This window comes from Balaenoptera acutorostrata, chromosome 8 (assembly GCF_949987535.1).
Source record: "Balaenoptera acutorostrata chromosome 8, mBalAcu1.1, whole genome shotgun sequence".
NCBI lineage: Eukaryota > Metazoa > Chordata > Mammalia > Artiodactyla > Balaenopteridae > Balaenoptera > Balaenoptera acutorostrata.
Window position 1 is genome coordinate 39,698,410 of NC_080071.1, and position 23,906 is coordinate 39,722,315.

General features: G+C 37.6%; 1 protein-coding gene across 5 annotated transcripts in view; it reads right to left on the reverse strand.

The window, feature by feature from the left end:
* The window catches only part of SESTD1 (SEC14 and spectrin domain containing 1), a 216,507-nt gene that overhangs the window by 107,913 nt on the left and 84,688 nt on the right, over positions 1 to 23,906 (reverse strand). Inside the window, exon 1 of one of the 5 annotated variants that reach the window (XM_057551168.1) lies at positions 18,805 to 18,960. The exons of the other annotated variants lie outside the window; for them this stretch is intronic. The gene's annotated coding sequence lies outside the window, so the exon portion shown is untranslated. Of the gene's footprint in view, positions 1 to 18,804; positions 18,961 to 23,906 lie in introns of those variants that run through there. 5 annotated transcript variants of the gene reach the window in all.

Here is a 23,906-nt window from a genome sequence, read left to right on the forward strand (position 1 = left end):
CTTGCTTATAGAGGTCATACATAATACAGTAAACTGAGTAAGTGTCCATAAAATAAAGAACGAACTAGAGCACCTAATTTCTTCTTCCTCAGAGGAAAGGCTTTGTTGTCACAAAAGTTAATTGAATTCTTGTCTTTGATCCTATTTCTTTGCTCTACATTCTCTATTAACTGACCTCTTTTTTCTTTTTCTTCCTTTGACTTGCCTTTCTTTCCTTAGCTGTAACCACTTTTATTATTGAAACCAAGTAACCTTTAACCTTTTTAGTCAAACATACTAACTACCTAGATGTCAAATGTCTACACCAATTTTAACATAAGACATTCAAGAGTGCTATACTTACTAATCACTACCAACGTCTGATTTCTCTGCTATAGTAGCAAATTCCTTGTTTACAACTAGCTAAGATACTACATTCTTTCTATGTATCTTAATTGTTAGACAAAAAATACTCAAGGTCAGTCTAGTTTAAATGGACTGTATAACAGGCTGCTTCATTATCTTACTGTTCCTACAGCCATCTTTTTAAAAAAATCAATAGTGAATTAAAATAAATCTTTGAAAAAATCTTAGTAATTTTAAGTGCCTAAAGAAATATTTTCACAAAATGTTGTCTTCTCTTTGCAAACCAGATCATATTTCATATAACATACAACATGGTTTTTAAAAATCTGCTAAGGTAAAAACTGAAAGACAAAGTTCAAAGCTGCACAGCTGGAAGCATCCTGGGACAAAACTTTAAAGTGACTGAAATCACTGGTGTTCACTTACATTTTTTAATAATCTGATTCTAGACCAGTGGTTCTCAACCCAGCTATGTATTAGAATCACTTGGGGAGCTTTTAAAAAACATCCACTCCAGGCTAACTGAATCAGAATCTCTAGAGTCTGGACCTAGGCAAAAGAATTGTTTCAGAGCTACCCAACTGACCATAATATGCAGTTAGGATTCCAAACCATTGGCTACGTCTTTATAATTATTAACACAGACTAAAATACTAAGGCATCATTTAGCACTAATAGCATTTTATTCTGAAAGAACTGTCATTCAACTAAATGTAAATCTTTAAATTATCTAACAGTATTCCAACATTTAAGTCCATTATTCAACAAAGAGTAGGTCCTCCACAATCATTTGTTGGTGATGCAGATATTTTAACAATTGAAATTACAACAATCCCTTACTTTAGAAGGAATATGTAATTATTATAATACAGAACATATTATTTTGACATTTTACAATAATTCCAGCTTCAAATCCTCTGGAACAACTGATGATGCAGTCACCAGTTAAGGTGATGCATCACCTTAAGATGAAGGATTGGGGCATTTCAGGCCAAAGAACAAATTGGTGAAGACCATGCGATACAGACAATAGGAGTACAGAATCTATTTATGACAGAGGGGAAAATTCGGTATGTCGGTGTGACGGAGACAAACAGGAGTAGCTGGAAATGGGAAGAAAAGCTAAGATTGTGCACAGATTGGGAAGGTCTCTGACAGACTAAGGAACTTAGATATTCATCTACAGGCAATAGAGAATCATTGGAGGTTTTTAAAAAGGAATGACAGGATGTTCTACTTCCAAGATGATTGAATAAAGGTACTTCACCCTATTCCTCCCACTAAGTGCAATTGAAAGCCCTAGACATTACACATAAAATAAACATAAGAAGTCTGTGAAAGGTGGACAGACGAAGGCAAATGCTTAGGAACCTCAAGACCTGAGGAACAAGTCAGTGGTGAGATCCCTGGGTTTTCTTTTTGCCTCATGTATCTCAGACTTGCAGCTGAAAACCTGGCAACACCAAGAGGCAAAGACAGGGACTTCCCTGGTAGCACCGTGGTTAAGAATCTGCCTGCCAATGCAGGGGACACAGGTTCCAACCCTGGTCCAGGAAGATCCCACATGCCACAGAGCAACTAAGCCCATGTGCCACAACTACTGAGCCTGCGCTCTAGAGCCTGTGAGCCACAACTACTGAGCCTGCATGCCACAACTACTGAAGCCCATGAGCCTAGAGCCCGTGCTCCACAACAAGAGAAGCCCCCACTCGATGCAATTAGAGAAAGCCCGCACACAGCAATGAAGACGCAATGCAGCCAAAAATAAATACATAAATAAATAGATTAAAAAAAAAGAGGCAAAGACAAAAAAGCCCCAACAAAAGCTTGCTCTCTTTAGCCAAAAGACCAGGTAGGGACAGTCTAGCAAGACAGAAAACTTTTAGACAGTAACAGTGCTACTCTAGCTAAACACTACACAAAAAACCATGACCCCATTCTCATCCATGCCAACAAAGGCTGAATGGGGAGGCTAGACTTCCACCCTCACATGGTTATAATGAGGCATACCCAGCAGAGTGGTGTCATAGAAGGCCAAGGAGGAATTCAAGACTTTCATCTGATAATGAGTCCCCACGTCCCCATACTCCCCCATCCTTGTGTCAGTGGAGGCCACATGGAACGCTGTTAGAATTATCTGACAAAGATCTTAAAGCAGCCATGATGAAAATGCTTCAATGAGCAATTATGCTCAAAAGTAATGAAAACACAGAAAGTCTCAAAACAGAAACAGACAATTTCAGCAAAGAAATAGAAGATATAAAGAAGGACCAAATGGAAATTTTAGAACTGAAAAATACATAACTGAATAAAAAAGCTCAGTAGATGGACTCAAAACAGAATGGTGGGGACAAAGGAAAGAATCAGTGAACTAGAAGAGAGAGAGTAGAAATTACCCAACCTTAGTAACAGAAAGAAAACAGAGTGAAAAATAAACGAAGGGATCCTCAGAGATCTGCTAGACTACAACAAAAGATCTAATATTTTTGTCACTGGAGTCCTAGAAAAAAAGAAAAAGGGACAGGGGATGACTGAAATAGTACTTGAAGAAATATGGCAAGAGACATAAACCTATAGGTTCAAGAAGCTGAGTGAACCCTAAACTGGATAAATGTAAAGAAATCTATGCCAAGTCACATCATAATTAAACTTTTGAAGACTAAGGACAAAGAAAGCATTCAGGAAAAAACCAAAACCTTTCCTACAAGGAAAAAACAACTCAAATGACAGTGATTTCTCATCAGAAACCATGCAGGCCAGAAGGAAGTGGCCCAATATTATTCAAATGCTACACCCAGCAAAAATATCCTTTAGTTATGAGGGGGAAATCAAGATGAAAAAAACTTTTCATCTTTTCAGATGAAAAAAAACTAAGCCAATTTGTCCCCCACAAACTAACCTTAAAATAATAACTAAAATAAGTTCTCTAAACAGAAAGAAAATAATGAAAGAAGGAACTTCCAAATATCAGGAAAGGAAAAGGAAAACAGGAAGCAAAAATATGGGTAGATATAAAAGACTTTCTTTGTCCTCCTGAGTTTTCTAATTATGTTTGATGGTTGAAGGAAAAGTTACAACTGTCTGATGTGGTTCTAAATGAATGTACAGTAAACATTTCAGGACAATTATATAATAAAGAGGGGAGGGTGCAGGGATGTAAAGAAAAGTAAGGTTTCTATACTTCACTCAAAATGGTAAAATGACAACAGTAGACTATAATAAGTTATGTATATATAATATCTATAGCAAACACCAAAACCAATATATAAAGAGATATATCCAAAACACAATAGATAAAATAAAAATGGAATTCTAAAATATGCTCAAGTAACCCAAAGAAAGAGAACCAAACAGAGAAAAGAAAAACAGAGAGATAAACAGAAAACAAAAAATAAAATGGCACATTTAAGCCCTAACAAATCTAAAACTACATTAAATATAACAGCCTAAATGCATTAAGACATATTAGCAGAGTGAATTAAAAAATATAATCCACCTATATGATGTCTACAAGAAACTATATGTCTATAGGAAACTCACTTCAAATATAAATATAAAGGCAGATTGAAAGTGAAAGGATGGAAAAAGACAAATCATACAAACATTAACCAAAGGAAAGCAGGAATGGCTATATTAATATCAGATAAAGTAGACTTCGGAGCAAAGAAAATTATCAGAGACAGAGAAGCATATTACAGAATGATAAAAGGGTCAATCCAACAGGAAGACATAGCAATCCTAAATGTACCAAATGACAGAACTGAAAGATATGTGAAGCAAAAACTGAAATAACTGAAAAGACAGACAACTCCACAATCATAGTTGGAGACTTCAACATCCTTCTCTCAATAACTGATAGAACAACTAGACAGAAATCAGCAAGGATATAGAACTTGAAAACACTGTCAACCAACAGGATGCAGTAACATTTATACAACACTCTACCAAACAACATCAGAATACATATTTCTTTCCAAAGGCCCATGGAACATATACTAAGATAGACCATACTACTAAGGCAAACCCTGGGTCATAAGGCACACCTCAACAAATTAAAAATAACTGAAATCACACAGAGTATCCTCTCTGACCACAATGGAAATCAAACTAGAAAGCAATAATGGAAAGATAAAAGGAAAACTCTTCAACTACTTGGAAACTAAGTGATACTCTTCTAACTAACCCATGGGGTCAAATAGGAAGTCTCAAAGGGAATTAAAAACAAACAAACAAACATTGAACTAAATGAAAATAAAAATACAACGTATCAAAAAATGTGGGGGACTTCCCTGGTGGCTTAGTGGTTAAGAATCTACCTGCCAAGGCAGGGGACATGGGTTTGAGCCCTGGTCTGGGAAGATCCCACATGCCGTGGAGCAACTAAGCCCATGCACAACAACTACTGAGTCTGCACTCTAAAGCCCGTGAGCCACAAAAACTGAAGCCCGCGTGCCACAACTACTGAAGCCCGCATGCCTAGAGCCCGTGCTCCGCAACAAGAGAAGCCACCGCAATGAGAAGCCCGCACACCACAACAAAGAGTAGCCCCCGCTCGCTGCCGCAACTAGAAAAAGCCCGCGTGCAGCAACGAAGACCCAACGCAGACAAAAATTAATTAATTAATTAATTAATTAATTTTAAAATGTGGAACACAGCTATAGTGCTGAAGGAAAAATTATTACACTAAATGCATACATTAGAAGAGGAGAAATCTCAAATCGGTAAATCTAAGCTCCCATCTCAAGAGAAGAGCAAAAAACCTTAAGAAAGTAGGATAAAAAAGAAGCAAAGAAAAAAAAAGAAAGAAACACAAATTACCAATATCAGGAATGAAACAGGGATATCACTATAAACTGCAGACAGCAAAAGGATAAGGGAGTACCATAAACACCTCTACACACTTTAAATTGACAACTCAGACTAAATAGGCCACTTCCTCAAAAAATACAAATTACCACAATTCACCTAATATGAAACAGATAATATGAATAGCTCTTCAAAGGTTATCAAGGAAAATACATCTATAAGACTCAAAAAAAAAAAACTCTGAGCCCAGATAGTTTTCACTGGATAAATCTACCAAATGTTTAGAGAGGAATTAAAATCAATTCTACACAATCTATCTCAGAAAACAGAAGAAGAGGGTACACATCCTAATTCATTTTCTGAAGCTACTATTACTACCAAAACCAAAACCAAAGAAAGACACAAATATAAACATAAGAATCCTTAATGAAATAATAGCAAATAATATTCAGCAATATATAAAAAGATGATAATCAACTGGGGTTTATTCCAGGGATGCAAAGCAGGTTCAATATTCAAAAATCAATGTAATCCACCATATTACCAGGATAAAGGAGAAAAATTCCATAATCATATCAATTGTTGCAGAAAACACAACTGGCAAAATTCAACACCCATACATGATAAAAAAAAAAAAAAAACTCTTAAAAAACTATGAAAAGAGGGGAACACACTCAACTTGATAAAGAGCTTGTACAAAATAAACCTTACAGCTAACATACTTATGGTGAAAGACTGAATGCTCCTCCCTATGATAAGGAACAAAGCAAGTATGTCTACTCTCACCAATCTTATTCAATATAGCACTGAAAGTTCTAATCAGTGCAATAAGACAAGAAAAAGAAATAAAGGGAATACAGATCAAAAAGGAAGAAATAAGACTGCTCCTCTCTGCAAATGACATCTAGGTAGGAAATCCCAAGGAAGCTATAGAAAATTCCTAGAACTAATTAATGAGTTCAGCAAGGTTGCGGGATACAAGATTAACACACAAAAACCAACTCTATTTCTATACACTAGCAATAACATGTGAACACTGAAAAAAAACACCATTTATAATCACCCAAAAAAATAGAATACTAAGGTATAAATCTAACAAAACATGTGTAATACTTCCATGCTGAAAACACAAAATGCTGATGAGAGAAATCAAAGGAGATCTATAAAACAGGGAGAAACATACCAGTTCATGGATTGGAAGACTCAATATATCAATTCTCAAGACATCAATTCTCCCCAAATTGATACTGAGTTTCATGCAATTTCTAACAAAATCCCTCCCATCAAGAGTCTTTGTAGATGTAGAGAAGATTATTCTAAAATTTATATAGAAAGGCAAAGGAACTAGAATAGCTAAAATAATTTTCAGAAAGAATAAAACAGGAGGAATCAGTCTTACCATATTTCAAGATTTATTATCTACCTATAGCAATCAAGACTGTGACATTGGCAGAGGGATAAACACAGAGTTCAATGGAACAGAACAGAGAACCTGGATATACAACACAAGTATGCCCAACTGTTTTTTGACAAAGGTTCAAAAACAATTCAATGAAGAAAGACAAATGGTGCTGGAGCAATTGGATATGCATAGACAAAAATAATAAACCTTGATCACACCTTATACAAAGATTAACTCAAAATGGGTCATGGACTTAAATGTAAATAGAAAACTGTAAAACTTTTATTTAAAAAAAGTTTTCTAAAACCTAAGGAGTCAATTTTCAGGATCTAGAGCCAGGCTAGACTTGATACCAAAAGCACAATCCATAAAAGGAAAAACTGAAAAATTAAGTCATCAAAATTAAGAACTTTTGCTCTGTGAAAGACCATGTTAAGAGAATGAAAAGAAACTACAGAATGGGAAAAAAATATTTGCAAACCACCTATCTGACAAAGAACTAGCATCTAAAATATATGAAAGAATGCTTGAAATTCAACACTAAAACAACAAAAACAACAAACAATCCAAGCAGAAAATGAGCAAAAAACATGAATAGACATTTCACCAAATAGACATTTGACCTACAGATGACAAACAGGCACATGTAAAGATGCTGAATATTGTAAGCCACCAGGTAAATACAAATTAAAACCACAGTGAAACATCACTACGTACCTGTCAGAATGGCTAAAATTGAAAGTCAAAAAGCAAATGCTGACAAGGATGCAAAAAAACTAGATTATTCACTGCATTAGTCTGCTAGGGCTGCCATAATAAAATACCACAGACCGGGTGGCTTAAGGAACAGAAATTTGTTTTCTCACAGTTCTGGAGGCTAGAAGTCCAAAATCAAGGTGTCAGCTTGTTTAGTTTCTTTTGAGACCACTTTCCTTGGTTTGCAGATGGCTGACTTCTCACTGCATTCTCACATGGTCTTTCCTCTTGAGTGTGCATATCCCTCAAGGATGTGTGTCCAAATTTCTTTCTTATAAGGACATCAGTCAAACTGGATTACGACCCACGGTAGAGCCCTCTTAATCACCTCTTTAAAGGCCCTATCTCCAAATACAGTCACACTGTGACATATTTGGGGAGTTAGGGTTTCAACATATGAATTGGGGGGGGGGGACAATATTCAGCCCATAATACACATGCACTAATGTAAAAGAGTACTGCCGCTCTGGAAAACATTTTGGCCATTTCTTTTAAAAAGTAAACAAGGGGGGCTTCCCTGGTGGCGCAGTGGTTGAGAATCTGCCTGCCAATGCAGGGGAAACGGGTTTGAGCCCTGGTCTGGGAAGATCCCACATGCCACGGAGCAACTGGGCCCGTGAGCCACAATTACTGAGCCTGCGCGTCTGGAGCCTGTGCTCTGCAACAAGAGAGGCAGCGATGGTGAGAGGCCCGCGCACCGCGATGAAGAGTGGTCCCCACTTGCCACAACTAGAGAAAGCCCTCGCACAGAAACGAAGACTCAACACAGTCATAAATAAATAAATAAATAAATAAATAAAAGACCGTGAATTTCTAAAAAAAAAAAGTCAGTGAACATTATTTAAAAAAAAAAAAAAAGTAAACAAGGAACTATCATACGACCCAGCAATTACACTCCTGATCATTTTTCCCAGAAAAATGAAGACTCATGTTCACAAAAAAACCTACAGACAAATGTTTACAGCAGCTTTAGTCATAACAGCCAATAACTAGAAACAACCTAGAAGTCCTTCAATGGATGAATGTGTAAATAAACTGTGGTACATCCATACTATGGACTACTACTCAGCAATTAAAAAGGAACAAACTACTTAAATATGGAATAACTTAAATGAATATCCAGAGAATTATGCTGAATGAAAAAATCAATCCCAAAAGGTTATATACTGTAGATCCATTTATATAGCACTTTTGAAATGATAAAATTATAGAAATGGAGAATGGATTAATGGTTGCCAGGCATTAAGGAGAAAGGGGGTAGGTGGGAAGGAAGTAGGTGTGGCTACAAAAGGGAACTCTTTATGTCTTGCTACAGATGGGTGGAAAACTTCACTGAAACCTTTTCCCACTTTCTAATATTTGAATGATGTGCTCCAAAATAAATTAGATAACAACGATCAAAAGGGTGGATGGGGAGATATTAGTTACCACATCTGGAATGATTAAGGAGGGCAAGGCTCTGTGCTAATCCAGACTTATCCTGGCTCCAACGCTGTGCTTTACTTCGCCAGGCTGCACTCAATTCTTAAATGTCACCCAAAGTTAACAACCACAGTGTCTAGCACGATCCTGCACAAAAGATGTATATTATAAAATTACCTCTCCTCTTCTACCAACATTCTTATTTCCTTAGTATCTGATCTCATTCAAGAATTAATGAGAAAAGCAATAATTATCTGCTTAAATGATTCACACTAAGGTATAAGTAACTGATAGGTTTAAATATCGTCACAATGTACAAAAGCAGGTTAACTCAAATGGCATTTTAACAAAAATTGTATGTTTAAGATAGAATTAAACTGTAGTCCAAGTGTTGTCATCTGTTTAATTCAGATGCCCTAAAACATCACTCCCCATCCTGATCTTGGAGTTCTTAGGTATTTTGGAAGTAAATTAGATACAAATCCTAAATTCAAAGTAATAGTAATAGCTTCCATCTCACCACAACTCAAGATGCATGTCTGGTTAGCTGCCTGCCCTACAGGGAGGAAATATTTGTAACAGAGCTTTTAATTGTCTGTGAATAAAGATAATCCAAGACCGGTGAAACTTGTAAAAATCTATGTTTGTTTTCTCAGCTGCCTCTACGTGTCCCTTTCTCCTGCCTTCTAAGTTCTCTACCACTCCCAGTGCATCCTTCATACCTTCTGCTTTCAGGAGGCCATTATCTTCCAGTTTCTCCAAAACAGTAAAGGACTTAAGCAAGGGCTGAACTCAGTCTTTCAACAGACTTATTTGTAGTTTAAGGCAGCCAGGAGAAATGTTCGCCTTTTGGTTGACCTGGACTCACTGAAAGCCTAAGGGCTTGGTTTGTTTTTATTTTGCTGAGTCCAGTATGAAAACTGCCTTAGTACTGATACCACGCCTCGGGGGACTGGGTCAAAAGAGTTAATAGGTCACTTTTAGAGCTCTCCTTTGCCCTGTTCACTCTATTAACCTTAATTATTCAGAAGCCAAGAATCTCAAATTCCAAGGATTCAGATTCCATTTTCAGGGTGTCTACTACTCCTTTCTGGTTTGATATCCCTTTCCTTCTTTCGGAATGGTGGTCATTTTCTCAGAATGTTGGTCATTTTCTCCTGCCCCTCAACTCCTAGCAATCTGTTCTCATGCCCCAGGGCTCTTGCAGCCTCCAGTGTGTGAGAGGTAAAGAAACTATGAATGTCTGGAGTGGGTAGGCTGGGCTCATAGACTCCCAAACATGAAACTCAAACTAAGAAAAAGAGCAAAGGACCATCACCCCACTACCACCCACTTGCAGCTAATGTAAAGTAAGATTTAACACTTTTGTTTTTTACAGTGTAGTTGTGGGGGATGGGGGGGTACTTTAATGATAACAACAACTGTGCACAATACATGATATCAGAAAAAACTACCAGCTGGCAGTGACTGTACACACTGGGGAATGGATGGAGGAAGAAACACTTCTACAACTGGATGTTAAAGTTAACTACAATGACATGTTGTGACCTGCTTTTAATTTCTGCCTAATCATTACACAACATAATAAACATGCATCTCATAAACGATGTGTCAGATTAACTTTCAGTTTTATTTTAATGCAACTGCAGCCTTTTCTTCCAACCTCCACCCCTGCAGCTTCGCTCATTGCTGGCTGCAAATGTAAGATGGAGATTCCTTCTAAAACAATTAACAAGACACCATGCTGCCACACTGGAAGAGAGGCCAGCAACTGGGTGTCCCACTTTATAGATTGTCCATCTTGCAACAGCCGTACTGCTTCTAGTCTCTCCCAGGTCCAAACTATGCCTTTTCTAGTTACTCTAATTATTTTCCCCAAACAACATTTTTTTTTTCACTTCCCAGCCTATGAAGCACAAGTTGTTTCACAACCAGCAGCATCAAAATCTAAACTCTTAAATGGCTCAATGAAAAGATGGTCAAATGAATTCAAAATATGAGATATGCATCAATGGACTGGCAAAGATCAAATAATTTGGTAAAAGGGACACAGAAACACAGATGTTCTCATATATCCCTGGTGGATATACAAAATGGTTCAACCTCTATGGAGGGAAATTTGGCAATATCTATCAAAATTACAAATGCAAGTACCCATTTGTAGGAATTTATCTTATACTATACTTGCCTGTCCCACCATTGTTTTGAAATAACAAGTTATTCATTGCAGTATTATTTTAAGGACAAAAAAATTAATAATGATAATAGCAAACACTTATCTAGCACTCAGTATAGTGCCAAACACTGTTCTAAGCACTTCACACATATGCTCATTTAATCTTCTGAACAATCCCATGAGGCAGGTGTTATTAACATCCGTATTGTACAGATGGAGAAACTAAGAGGCCAAATAAAATTAGCCCAAGACCACATAGCTAGTGTGAGCCAAGATTTGAGTAGCTCCAGAGCCTACTACCTTAACTATTATAATATACTAAATCATCTAAATATATATCAATAGGAAAATAATTGACTAAAATATATGATACATCCGTCTAAAGGAACATTACATTTTTAAAAAGAAAGCTCCTTAAATTGCCCCTCCCACTTTGAGGGTAGGTTAAACTTAGTGACTCACCTCTAAAAATAAAGTACGGAAAGGGAAAAACAGCAATTTTACAGTGGAGAAACCTGGCAAACACCACCTTAACCAAGAGGTCTAAGTTAAACATCACCAGTGATGTCTTGTAAATATCAGGTAGTACTCCCTTGCTGAGACATTGAGAAAGACAACTCAACTTTGTGCAGTATTTCCAAAAATCCATAGCCCCATTCTAATCATGAGGAAAACATCAGACAAACCCAAGTTGAGAGACAGTCTATAGACTGGTACTCCTGAAAACTGTCAAGGTCATTAAAAACCTTGAGAAACTGTCAAAGGAGACTAAGGAGAAATGACAACTAAATGTAATTACGGAATGTTGGATGGGATCATGGGACAGAAAAAGAACATTAATGGAAAAACTGGTGTTATCCAAATAAATTCTGGAGTTTAGTTAACACTAACGTACCAATGTTGATTTCTTAGTTTTGACAAATGTACCACAATAAGATGATAATATTAAATAAAGGGAAATGAAACTGGGTGAGGTGTATATGGAAACTATTTGTAACTTATCTGTAAATCTAAAATTATTGGGGCTCCCCTGGTGGCGCAGTGGTTAAGAATCCCCCTACCAGTGCAGGGCACATGGGTTCAAGTCCCGGTCCAGGAAGATCCCACATGCCGTGGAGCAACTAGGCTTGTGCGCCACAACTACTGAGCCCGCGTGCCACAACTACTGAGGCGCGTGCACCTAGAGCCCGTGCTCTGCAACAAGAGAAGCCACCGCAATGAGAAGCCCGCACACTGCAACAAAGAGTAGCCCCCGCTCGCCGCAACTGGAGAAAGCCCGCCTGCAGCAACGAAGACCCAACACAGCCAAAAATAAATAAATAAATAAATTTATTAAAAAAAAAAAAATTTGGGCTTCCCTGGTGGCACAGTGGTTGAGAATCTGCCTGCCAATGCAGGGAACACGGGTTCGAGCCCTGGTCTGGGAAGATCCCACATGCCGCGGAGCGACTGGGCCCATGAGCCACAGTTGCTGAGCCTGCGCGTTTGGAGCTTGTGCTCCGCAATAGGAGGGGCCGCAATGGTGAGAGGCCCACGCACCGCGATGAAGAGTGGCCCCCACTTGCCGCGACTGGAGAAAGCCCTTGCACAGAAACAAAGACCGAACACAGCCATAAATAGATAAATAAATAAATAAATAAATTGTATAACTTTAAAAAAAAAAAATTTATTTCAAAGCAAAAAGTTTATTTAAAAAAAAAAAGAAGGAAGAAAGCTCTTTGTGCACTGATATGAAAAGAATCTCCAAGAAGTGAAAGATGTAAGGTAAAGTGAAAGACGTAAGGTAAAGAATAAAGGACTTCCCTGGTGGCACAGTGGTTAAAAATCCACCCGCCAATGCAGGGGACACGGGTTCGAGCCCTGGTCTGCGAAGATCCCACATGCCGCGGAGCAACTAAGCCTGGGCGCCACAGCTACTAAGCCTACACTCTACAGCCCACGAGCCACAACTACTGAAGCCCGCACACCTAGTGCCCATGCTCCACAACAAGAGAAGCCACCGCAATGAGAAGCCCGCACACTGCAACGAAGAGTAGCCCCTGCTCGCTGCAACTAGAGAAAGCCCGCACGAAGCAACAAAGACCCAACGCAGCCAAAAATAAATAAATTAATTAATTAAAAAAAAAAAAAGAATAAAGTGTATATAGTATGGAAGAAGCAGTATGTGCATAGGTACAGAAATATCATTTGTGTAAAATGGTTGGGAAAGCACATACGTATACAAAAAATATTTCTGGAAGGATATGTAAGAATCTGATAACACTGGTTGACTTCGTAGAGAGAAGTCTGTAGCTGAGGAACAGAAATAAAACTTTTGATTGTGTCCTCTTGCACTTTTTAAATTTTAAAACATATGAGTATATTACCTACTCAATTAACTTTTAAAATTAAAAGTATGACAAGGACCTGAACTCAGGCAAAGCCCTGGAAATAACATAGGGGAATAATTAGAATTTTAGGAGATTAAAAAATCTAATCTCCTCCACCTACCAGTTACCCACACCCCCTTCCTCACTTTTCCCACCAACCTCATTTCTCCTTATGCAGTGCGAACATTTTATTCTAGCCAAACCAATCTGACTCCCAACCCCAACAAATCAGCTTGTTTCCCAATTCCTTATCCCTCCCAGCAAAACCTAGCTCTTAAATTAAAAGCCACCCACCTATTGAGCTATTCAGCATCCTGTAGAGTCTGTCTGTAACACGGATGGCAAATACAGACACTCATGCCATCACTACTCCTACATCCATGACAACAACACTGCTCAATGATCACAGGAGCCTTTCCCACTAAACCTACACACTGCCTCCAACTACTTCTTAACGCGGTCCTCCGTGCAGCCATCATTATCAACCAAAGCTGGCCCATGAAATAAAACCTATTCGCCATACTACTCTCTACTATATTGATCTGTTTGCCTTGATATGTTCCTTCATGAATTTCATAGACATTCATTTACATATACCCCTATTTCGTTCTGAAAAGGATTAATGAGACAAGAATACATGAACTACAAAAAGTTAATAGATTTAAAATATTAGCAGAAGAATAAAGAAAACACCAAAAATGATGCCACGAAAAAAGCTGAAAAAATGTACAGCATAAAACCTATATGCCTACTCTGGGGTAGGCCACAAATCTGGCTCTGGCTTTCTAACAGCCATCACAAAAAGAAAAACCCAGTCCACAGCCCAGGAGATAAACAGAAAAGTACTCGGAAGAGGAACTATTCTTGGTACTTAGGCCAAACAGTAATTTTTACAAAGCAAAGAGAACACTATAGAAAGGGCAAGACATACAAGATACACAGCTACCAGTTTTCGAAGAGTTGGGATGTTTCTGATAGTATCAATCAGGAGAACCTACAGTGTCTCACCAAAGCCCAATGCAGCAAAACTAATTTTACAAGGAGCGGACACAAGCTTTAAGAACTCTCTGTGTCCCTTCACTTGGTCTCCTCCTTCATTGCCTCCCTAACTAAATATAAACTCTTTGAAGACTAGAACCATGTTGTGTAACTCTTATAAAGCTCACAGTGTTCTGTATCCTGCAAAACAGCAAGCATTCAGTATCAGTGAGAATTTACTGAGAGCAATTCAAGCCTATTCTGAAAAAATTCTCTAATCTAAACATAGGAATTCCCACTCCTACTAAATAGGATAAAAATGATACTGAAGCCTCAAGGTATAATCTCTAAACCTTCATACTATTACTGAATCGCAATTTAATTTATGATGTCTCAACAGCATTTTTTGTTTTGCATATCCCTGGCACAATGCTTGCAGAAATGCCAAATCAGTATCACTAAATCTGACCAAATAAAATGGCAACCCCTATAAAATGAAAGACAATATTAACTATCTTTCAAGAATATAAGCAATAGCTCTTTACAAACCAGCTGACAAAGGCAGTTTCATTTTTTAAATGACTCTGCAAGTCCTGTAGCAGACAATGAATTATAATGCAGATATTCTCTACTTCTTTCCAAGAAACTGTAGTTTCTGTAAAGGCCAAACTGCCAGAGAACTATACTTCCCAGCTCTTCCATACATACGTCCATTCATAAATACATACACACACCACTATCAAACACTGGTGTAAAGCTTATCTTTCCCTTTACAACCACTCCCTACCCTCTCTTCTTTACCTGGTCAAACTGGAAATGAATGAAGCCTAATAAATTATTTAGGTAAAGCGATTATGAGCAACACAAGTATTAAAAAACTTAAATTACTACTCTTAAGCAGAGGCATTAGGACACATTAACAATCTCTGTATTTTATTAATGGAAATCATTAATAAATAAACAGTCTCATCCTACATTGGTTTAGCTTTTTTAATACACTTAGTATTTCAGTTTGCAGAATGCTCGTCATTTGGTATTCCCCGCATGCAGGAGAACACCCTACCTTCCCGGGAGGGGATGGCTGTAATGAGTGAAAGAACATGGACAGGACTGCGGGGTCCACCAAATGGACCTCAAAGCTAATTCCTGTGCCTTTGTTTCTTCACCCATAAAACTGAGAAATGACAATCATCTCTATCTGGTAAGATTATTGAGAGGATAAAATGAGGTAAGATTTGTAAACTGCCTAGTAAATTGCATGTAAAATAGATCCTCAATAAGTGTCAGTTCTCTTGCTCTTTTCTTCTAGGTAAGGAAACAGGAGCTTAGCAGGTGACTGGTCCAAGGTCAATGCCTAGTCAGTGTAATACTTACGCTAAAACTGTAACTTAAGGACTCTTGCCACTACATCACACAGCCTTAAAATAACAGAACCCAATACCTCATGTTCATCACTGTTGGGCACTCATTACATGAAAAGAAAAAAAACCTAACAATTTGTACACCTATTAGATGCCAAGCACTATATTAACCTCTTTCCTCATGACTACCTACAAAGTAGGTGTATTTATCCCATTTTACTGAGAGAAATTAATTTATCCAAAGTCACAAGGCTAATAAGTGATAATGCAAAATTAATCCAGGTCTGTTTACTACTTTCCCCTACTATCCTGCCTCAAAAGCATACAAGTATTTAAAAATAACTGTCTACCAAAATTAAATTCTAAATGGCCTGGAAATTTTTATAGATCCTTCCAATTTATTAGTGGAAAGTGTCCCTGGCGTCACCATCCTTTCTCCTTAAATTTGTTCTTGTTAGGCTAAAACAATTTACAGTAACCTCAGTGACAAATTTACATTTGTATAGCATATTACAGATTAGTGTTATAAATTTTTTCATTCTTATTAGATGCAACAACAGAGGTTTTTCATATATTAGCTCACATCTCCTTTAATACTTTCAAGTTTTCTGTGATGTAGAGATTATTACCATTTTACAGATAAGGAAACAGAAGTTTGAAAAAGGTAAGTAACTTGCTTAGGTTATACAATTAGTAAGAGCAGGACCCTACCTCGGATCTCTCTAAGAGAAAAGCGTATATACTCCTGTATCCATCGATTCATTTAATCATTTGCGTTTGTCAATTTACTCATCAGAGCTGGGGGAAGGGACATGTGTGGGGGAAGGACTTGTTTACCAAAAATGTAACAGAAAATAAGGGCCAAACCTTGATAAAACAATAAAAACAGGAAAAATCAGAAAGGTTGTCCCAGATCTCTTCCTTCCCTGCAAGGTTGCCAGGTGATTGCCAATAAATGTTTACAGGGCAGTTTCAACTATTCCAGAGCACAGAGGAAAAAAGGAGAGTTTCCCAATTCATTCTTAGAGGCTAGCTTAATCTTGACACCAAACCACTCAAGAATAGTAAACTAAAAGTGAGACATAAATATTATGTTTATCCTTTGTGATTATAGAGGCAAATGTCTTAATTTAAGTGAAAAACAAAGAATTATGTGTAGTATCATCTCTTTTATATAAGAAAAACCACTGAATACACATGTATGTACTAAGTATGGCATACAGGTGTATTCAGTGTGTATTTGTACATATATACACATAAACGCAAAGATACAGGTTTGGAAATATAAACCCCAAACTGTTAACAAGGTTACCTGGGACAGAATTGGTCTTTGGGGTGAAGGAAGGGAAGGGGACAAATAGTGAAGTGAGATTTTTTACTTTTACTCTATATACTCCTGTATTATTTGAATTTTTATGATTAACATATATCATATTTGACAATTAAAATACACAAATGAAAAGTAGGGTCTAATAGCCATTTGATGTATCTCCTCTACTTGTTATAGTGAAAACTAATTCTTTTATTCACTCATTGGGCATTCATTTATCTAACAAACACTTAGGGTACAATCCTACATGTGGGCACTGAGCTAAGCAAGCACTTGTGCCACCCACGAGGTACTTAGAGCCTATTTTTTTAATCCCAGGATGGAACATGTACTTCCTTCCATAAGACAGTGTTGTTTTAAGTCAAGTTCTAATTTTTATCATTTATTATTTTTTAGGTCATATGCCAGGGATAAGAAATATTTTCTTTATCTAGAATTTGTACTGCCTTTATTCTAAGAAAGCGTACCGGATAATATTTATTGAAATTTTTTTTTTTTGGCTATTAAAAAATGCATTTGTATTCATTCATTCAACAAAGGTTAGAGTACCTCTTATGACATGTCTGAGCACAATGGTAGACAATGGATATGCAAAGATGAATAAATAACATGTGGCCTCTACCTACCCTCTAGGGAACTGAGAATTTCACAAACCTGCTATGTCTGATACAGAGTAAGTAGCACATAAAAACTGAAATATATACCTTAGTAATCCTGCACTTCAAAGTGAATCTGGCAAACTGCCCTGTTCAAAAATAAAAGTTAATTTGCGTAACCCAGAAATATCTTAATGTTTATGAAAACTGTGAAATTATTCAATTACTCTAAGGTTAAAGGGTATAAATTAGTGGGAAAAATAGAGAACATGGAAGCTCCAAGGGAACAGACAGTGCGATGACTCAGTGAACAGTGGGTTCTAGAATTAGCTATGCCAGTAAGAAGCTGTTACTAGGTTTGTTTCCCCAAAGAAAATACGGAAATCATATCTACCTTATTAGGACAGGAGAAATCAAAGAATTTATTCGAAAAAGTATAACAAAACCTGGAGAACATGAGGCAGTGTGGCCACAACACCTGCTTTTTGTTGTTGTTTGGTCTCATTTATTTTCCCCCTACTCTGTCAATGATTAGCCAAGCAAATCTGCAAACACAGTTTAACTTCTGTATGCCTCATAAAGTGGCAAGAATGCAGGAAGCAGAGTCAGAAGACCTGAGTTTACATTCAGACCCTGACTCTTATTAACTCCATAAGGTTAAAAAATGAGCAAATTATTTAACCTCTTTGAACCTTAGTTTCCTAGCATTAAAATAGGGATAAACATTTTACAGTGTTATTTCAAAGACTAAATGAGAAAATACGTGTGAAAACATAAACTTACAAACTACGAATTTGGTTCAAGATGGCAGAGTAGAAGGACGTGCTCTCACTCCCTCTTGTGAGAGCACCGGAATCACAACTAACTGCTGAACAATCATCAACAGGAACACACTGGAACTCACCAAAAAAGATACCCCACATCCAAAGACAAAGGAGAAGCCAAATGAGATGGTAGGAGGGGCAAAATCACAATAAAATCAAATCCCGTAACTGCTGGGTGGGTGACTCACAAACTGGAGAACACTTATACCACAGAAGTCCACCCACTGGAGTGAAGGTTCTGAGCCCGTCAGGCTTCCCAACCTGGGGGTCTGGCAACGGGGGAGGAATTCCTAGAGAATCAGACTTTGAAGGCTAGTGGGATTTGATTGCAGGACTGGGGGAAACAGACTCCACTCTTGGAGGGCACACACAAACTAGTGTGTGCATCGGGACCCAGGGGAAGGAACAATTACCCCACAGGAGACTGAACCAGACCTACCTGCTAGTGTTGGGGGGTCTCCTGCAGAGGCGGGGGTGTGGCTCACCGTGAGGACAAGGACACTGGCAGCAGAAGTTCTGGGAAGTACTCCTTGGCGTAAGCCCTCCCAGAGTCCACCATTAGCCCTACCAAAGAGCCCAGGGAGGCTCCAGTGTTGGGTCGCCTCAGACCAAACAACCAACTGGAGGGAACCCAACCCCACCCATCAGCAGACAAGCGGATTAAAGTTTTAGTGAGCTCTGCCTGCCAGAGCAACACCCAGCTCTACAACCACCAGTCCCTCCCATCAGGAAACTTGCACAAGCCTCTTAGATAGCCTCATCCACCAGGAAACTTGCACAAGCCTCTTAGATAGCCTCATCCACCAGAGGGCAGACAGCAGAAGCAAGAAGAACTACAATCCTGCAGCCTAAATCCTGCAGCCTGTGGAACAAAAACCACATTCACAGAAAGATAGACAAGATGAAAAGGCAGAGGGCTATGTACCAGATGAAGGAACAAGATAAAACCCCAGAAAAACAACTAAAGGAAATGGAGATAGGCAACCTTCCAGAAAAAGAATTCAGAATAATGATAGTGAGAAGATCCAGGACCTTGGAAAAAAGAATGGAGGCAAAGATCCAGAAGATGCAAGAAATGTTTAACAAAGACCTAGAAGAACTAAAGAACAAACAGAGATGCACAATACAATAACTGAAATGAAAAATACACTAGAAGGAATCAATAGCAGAATAACTGAGGCAGAAGAACGGATAACTGACCTGGAAGACAGAATGGTGGAATTCACTGCTGTGGAACAGAATAAAGAAAAAAGAATGAAAACAAACGAAGACAGCCTAAGAGACCTCTGGGACACCATTAAATGCAACATTCGCATTGTGGGGTGCCAGGAGGAGAATAGAGAGAGAAAGGACCCAAGAAAATATTTGAAGAGATTATAGTAGAAAAATTCCCTAACATGGGAAAGGAAATAGCCACCCAAGTCCAGGAAGCGCAGAGAGTCCCATATAGGATAAACCCAAGGAGAAACATGCCGAGACACAAAGTAATCAAATTGGCAAAAATTAAAGACAAAAAAAAAATTACTGAAAGCAGCAAGGGAAAAACAACAAATAACATACAAGGGAACTCCCATAAGGTTAACAGCTGATTTCTCAGCACAAACTCTACAAGCCAGAAGGGAGTGGCATGATATACTTAAAGTGATGAAAGGGAAGAACGTACAACCAAGATTACTCTACCTGCCAAGGATCTCATTCAGATTCGATGGAGAAATCAAAAGCTTTACAGACAAGCAAAAGCTAAGAGAATTCAGCACCACCAAACCAGCTCTACAACAAATGCTAAAGGAACTTCTCTAAGAGGGAAACACAGGAGAAGAAAAGGACCTACAAACACAAACCCAAAACAATTAAGAAAATGGTAATAGGAACATACATATCGATAATTACCTTAAACGTGAATGGATTAAATGCTCCAACCAAAAGACACAGGCTCGCTGAATGGAGACCCATATAAAAACAAGACCCATATATATGCTGTCTACAAGAGACCCACTTCAGACCTAGGGACACATACAAACGGAAAGTGAGGGGATGGAAAAAGATATTCCATGCAAATGGAAATCAAAAGAAAGCTGGAGTAGCAATACTCATATCAGATAAAATAGACTTTAAAAAAAAGAATGTTACAGGAGACAAGGAAGGACACTACATAATGATCAAGGGAGCAATCCAAGAAGAAGATATAACAATTATAAATATATATGCACCCAACATAGGAGCACCTCAATACATAAGGCAACTGCTAATAGCTAAAAAAGAGGAAATCAACAGTAACACAATAATAGTGGGGGCCTATAACACCTCACTTACACCAATGGACAGATCATCCAAACAGAAACTTAATAAGGAAACACAAGCTTTAAATGACACAATAGACCATATAGATTTAATTGATATTTATAGGACATTCCATCCAGAAACAGCAGATTACACTTTCTTCTCAAGTGCACACAGAATATTATCCAGGAGAGATCACATCTTGGGTCACAAATCAAGCCTCAGTAAATTTAAGAAAACTGAAATCATATCAAGCATCTTTTGTGACCACAACACTATGAGATTAGAAATCAATTACAGGAAAAAAACCGTAAAATACACAAACACATGGAGGCTAAACAATACGTTACTAAATAACCAAGAGATCACTGAAAAAATCAAAGAGGAAAGCAAAAACTACTTAGAAGCAAATGACAATGAAAACACAACGACCCAAAACCTATGGGATGCAGCAAAAGCAGTTCTAAGAGGGAAGTTTATAGCAATACAATCCTACCTTAAGAAACAACAAATATCTCAAATAAACAATCTAACCTTACACCTAAAGGAACTAGAGAAAGAAGAACAAACAAAACCCAAAGTTAGCAGAAGGAAAGAAATCATAAAGATCAGAGCAGAAATAAATGAAATAGAAACAAAGAAAACAATAGCAAAGATCAATAAAACTAAAAGCTGGTTCTTTGAGAAGATAAACAAAATTGATAAACCTTTAGCCAGACTCATCAAGAAAAAGAGGGAGAGGACTCAAATCAATAAAATCAGAAATGAAAAAGGAGAAGTTACAACAGACACCACAGAAATATAAAGCATCCTAAGAGACTACGACAAGCAACTCTATGCCAATAAAATGGACAACCTGGAAGAAATGGACAAATTCTTACAAAGGTATAACCTTCTAAGACAGAACCAGGAAGAAATAAAAAATATGAACAGACCAATCACAAGTAATGAAATTAAAACTGTGATGAAAAATCTTCCAACAAACAAAAGTCCAGGACCAGATGGCTTCACAGGTGAATTCTATCAAACATTTAGAGAAAAGCTAACACCCATCCTTCTCAAACTCTTCCAAAACATTGCAGAGGAAGGAACACTCCCAAACTCATTCTATGAGGCCACCATCACCCTGATACCAAAACCAGACAAAGATACTACAAAAAAAAGAAAATTACAGTCCAATATCACTGATGAATACAGATGCAAAAATCCTCAACAAAACACCAGCAAACAGAATCCAGCAACACATTAAAAGGATCATACACCATGATCAAGTGGGATTTATCCCAGGGATACAAGGATTCTTCAGTATACACAGATCAATCAATGTGATACACCATATTAACAAACTGAAGAATAAAAACCATCTGATCATCTCAATAGATGCAGAAAAAGCTTTTGACGAAATTCAACACCATTTATGATAAAAACTCTCCAGAAAATGGGCAGAGAGGGAACCTACCTCAACATAATAAAGGCCATATATGATACACACACAGCAAACATCATTCTCAATGGTGAAAAACTGAAAACATTTCCTCTAAGATCAGGAACAATACAAGGATGTCCACTCTCACCACTAATATTCAACATACTTTTGGAAGTCCTAACCAGGGCAATCAGAGAAGAAAAAGAAATAAAGGAATACAAATTGGAAAAAAAGAAGTAAAACTGTCAGTGTTTGCAGATGATGTGATACTATACACAGAGAATCCTAAGGATGTCACCAGAAAACTTCTAGAGCTAATCAATGAATTTGGTAAAGTTGCAGGATACAAAATTAATGTACAGAAATCTCTTGCATTCCTATACACTAATGATGAAAAATCTGAAAGAGAAATTAAGGAAACACTCCCATTTATCACTGCAACAAAAAGAATAAAATAACCTAGGAATAAACCTACCTAGGGAGACAGAAGACCTGTATGCAGAAAACTATAAGACACTGATGAAAGAAATTAAAGATGCTACAAACAGACAGAGAGATATACCATGTCCTTGGATTGGAAGAATCAATATTGTGAAAATGACTCTACTACCCAAAGCAATCTACAGATTCAATGCAATCCCTACCAAATTACCAATGGCATTTTTTACAGAACTAGAATGAAAAATCTTAAAACTTGTATGGAGGCACAAAAGACCCTGAATAGCCAAAGCAATCTTGAGGGAAAAAAATGGATCTGGAGGAATCAGACTCCCTGACTTCAGATTATACTACAAAGCTACAGTAATCAAGACAATATGGTACTGGCACAAAAACAGAAATATACATCAGTGGAACAGGATAGAAAGCCCAGAGATAAATACACGCACCTATGGTCAACTAATCTATGAAAAAGGAGGCAAGGATATACAATGGAGAAAAGACAGTCTCTTCAATAAGTGGTGCTGGGAAAACTGGACAGCTACATGTAAAAGAATGAAATTAGAACACTCCCTAACACCATACACAAAAATAAACTCAAAATGGATTAGAGACCTAAATGTAAGACCAGACACTATAAAACTCTTAGAGGAAAACATAGGAAGAACACTCTTTGACATAAATCAAAGCAAGATCTTTTTTGATCCACCTCTTAGAGTAATGGAAATAAAAACAAAAGTAAACAAATGGGACCTAATGAAACTTCAAAGCTTTTGCACAGCAAAGGAAACTACAAACATGATGAAAAGACAACCTCAGAATGGGAGAAAATATTTGCAAAGGAATCAATGGACAAAGGATTAATCTCCAAAATACATAAACAGCTTATGCAGCTCAAAATTAAAAAAACCCAATCCAAAAATGGGCAGAAGACCTAAATAGACATTTCTCCAAAGAAGACATACAGATGGCCAAGAGGCACATGAAGAGCTGCTCAACATCACTAATTATTAGAGAAATGCAAATCAAAACCACCATGAGGTATCATCTCACACCAGTTAGAATGGGCATCATCAGAAAATCTACAAACAACAAATGCTGGAGAGGGTGTGGAGAAAAGGGAACCCTCTTGCACTGTTGGTGGGAATGGGAATTGATACAGCCACTATGGAGAACAGTACGGAGGTTCCTTAAAAAGGTAAAAATAGAATGACCATATGACCCCGCAACCCCACTACTGGGCATATACACAGAGAAAACCATAATTCAGAAAGACACACGCACCCCAATGTTCACTGTAGCACTATTTACAATAGCCAGGTCATTAAAAAAAAAAAGAAACTACTATAAATTAAACAGACATTTTTCCAAATAAGATATATAAATGGCCAATAAGA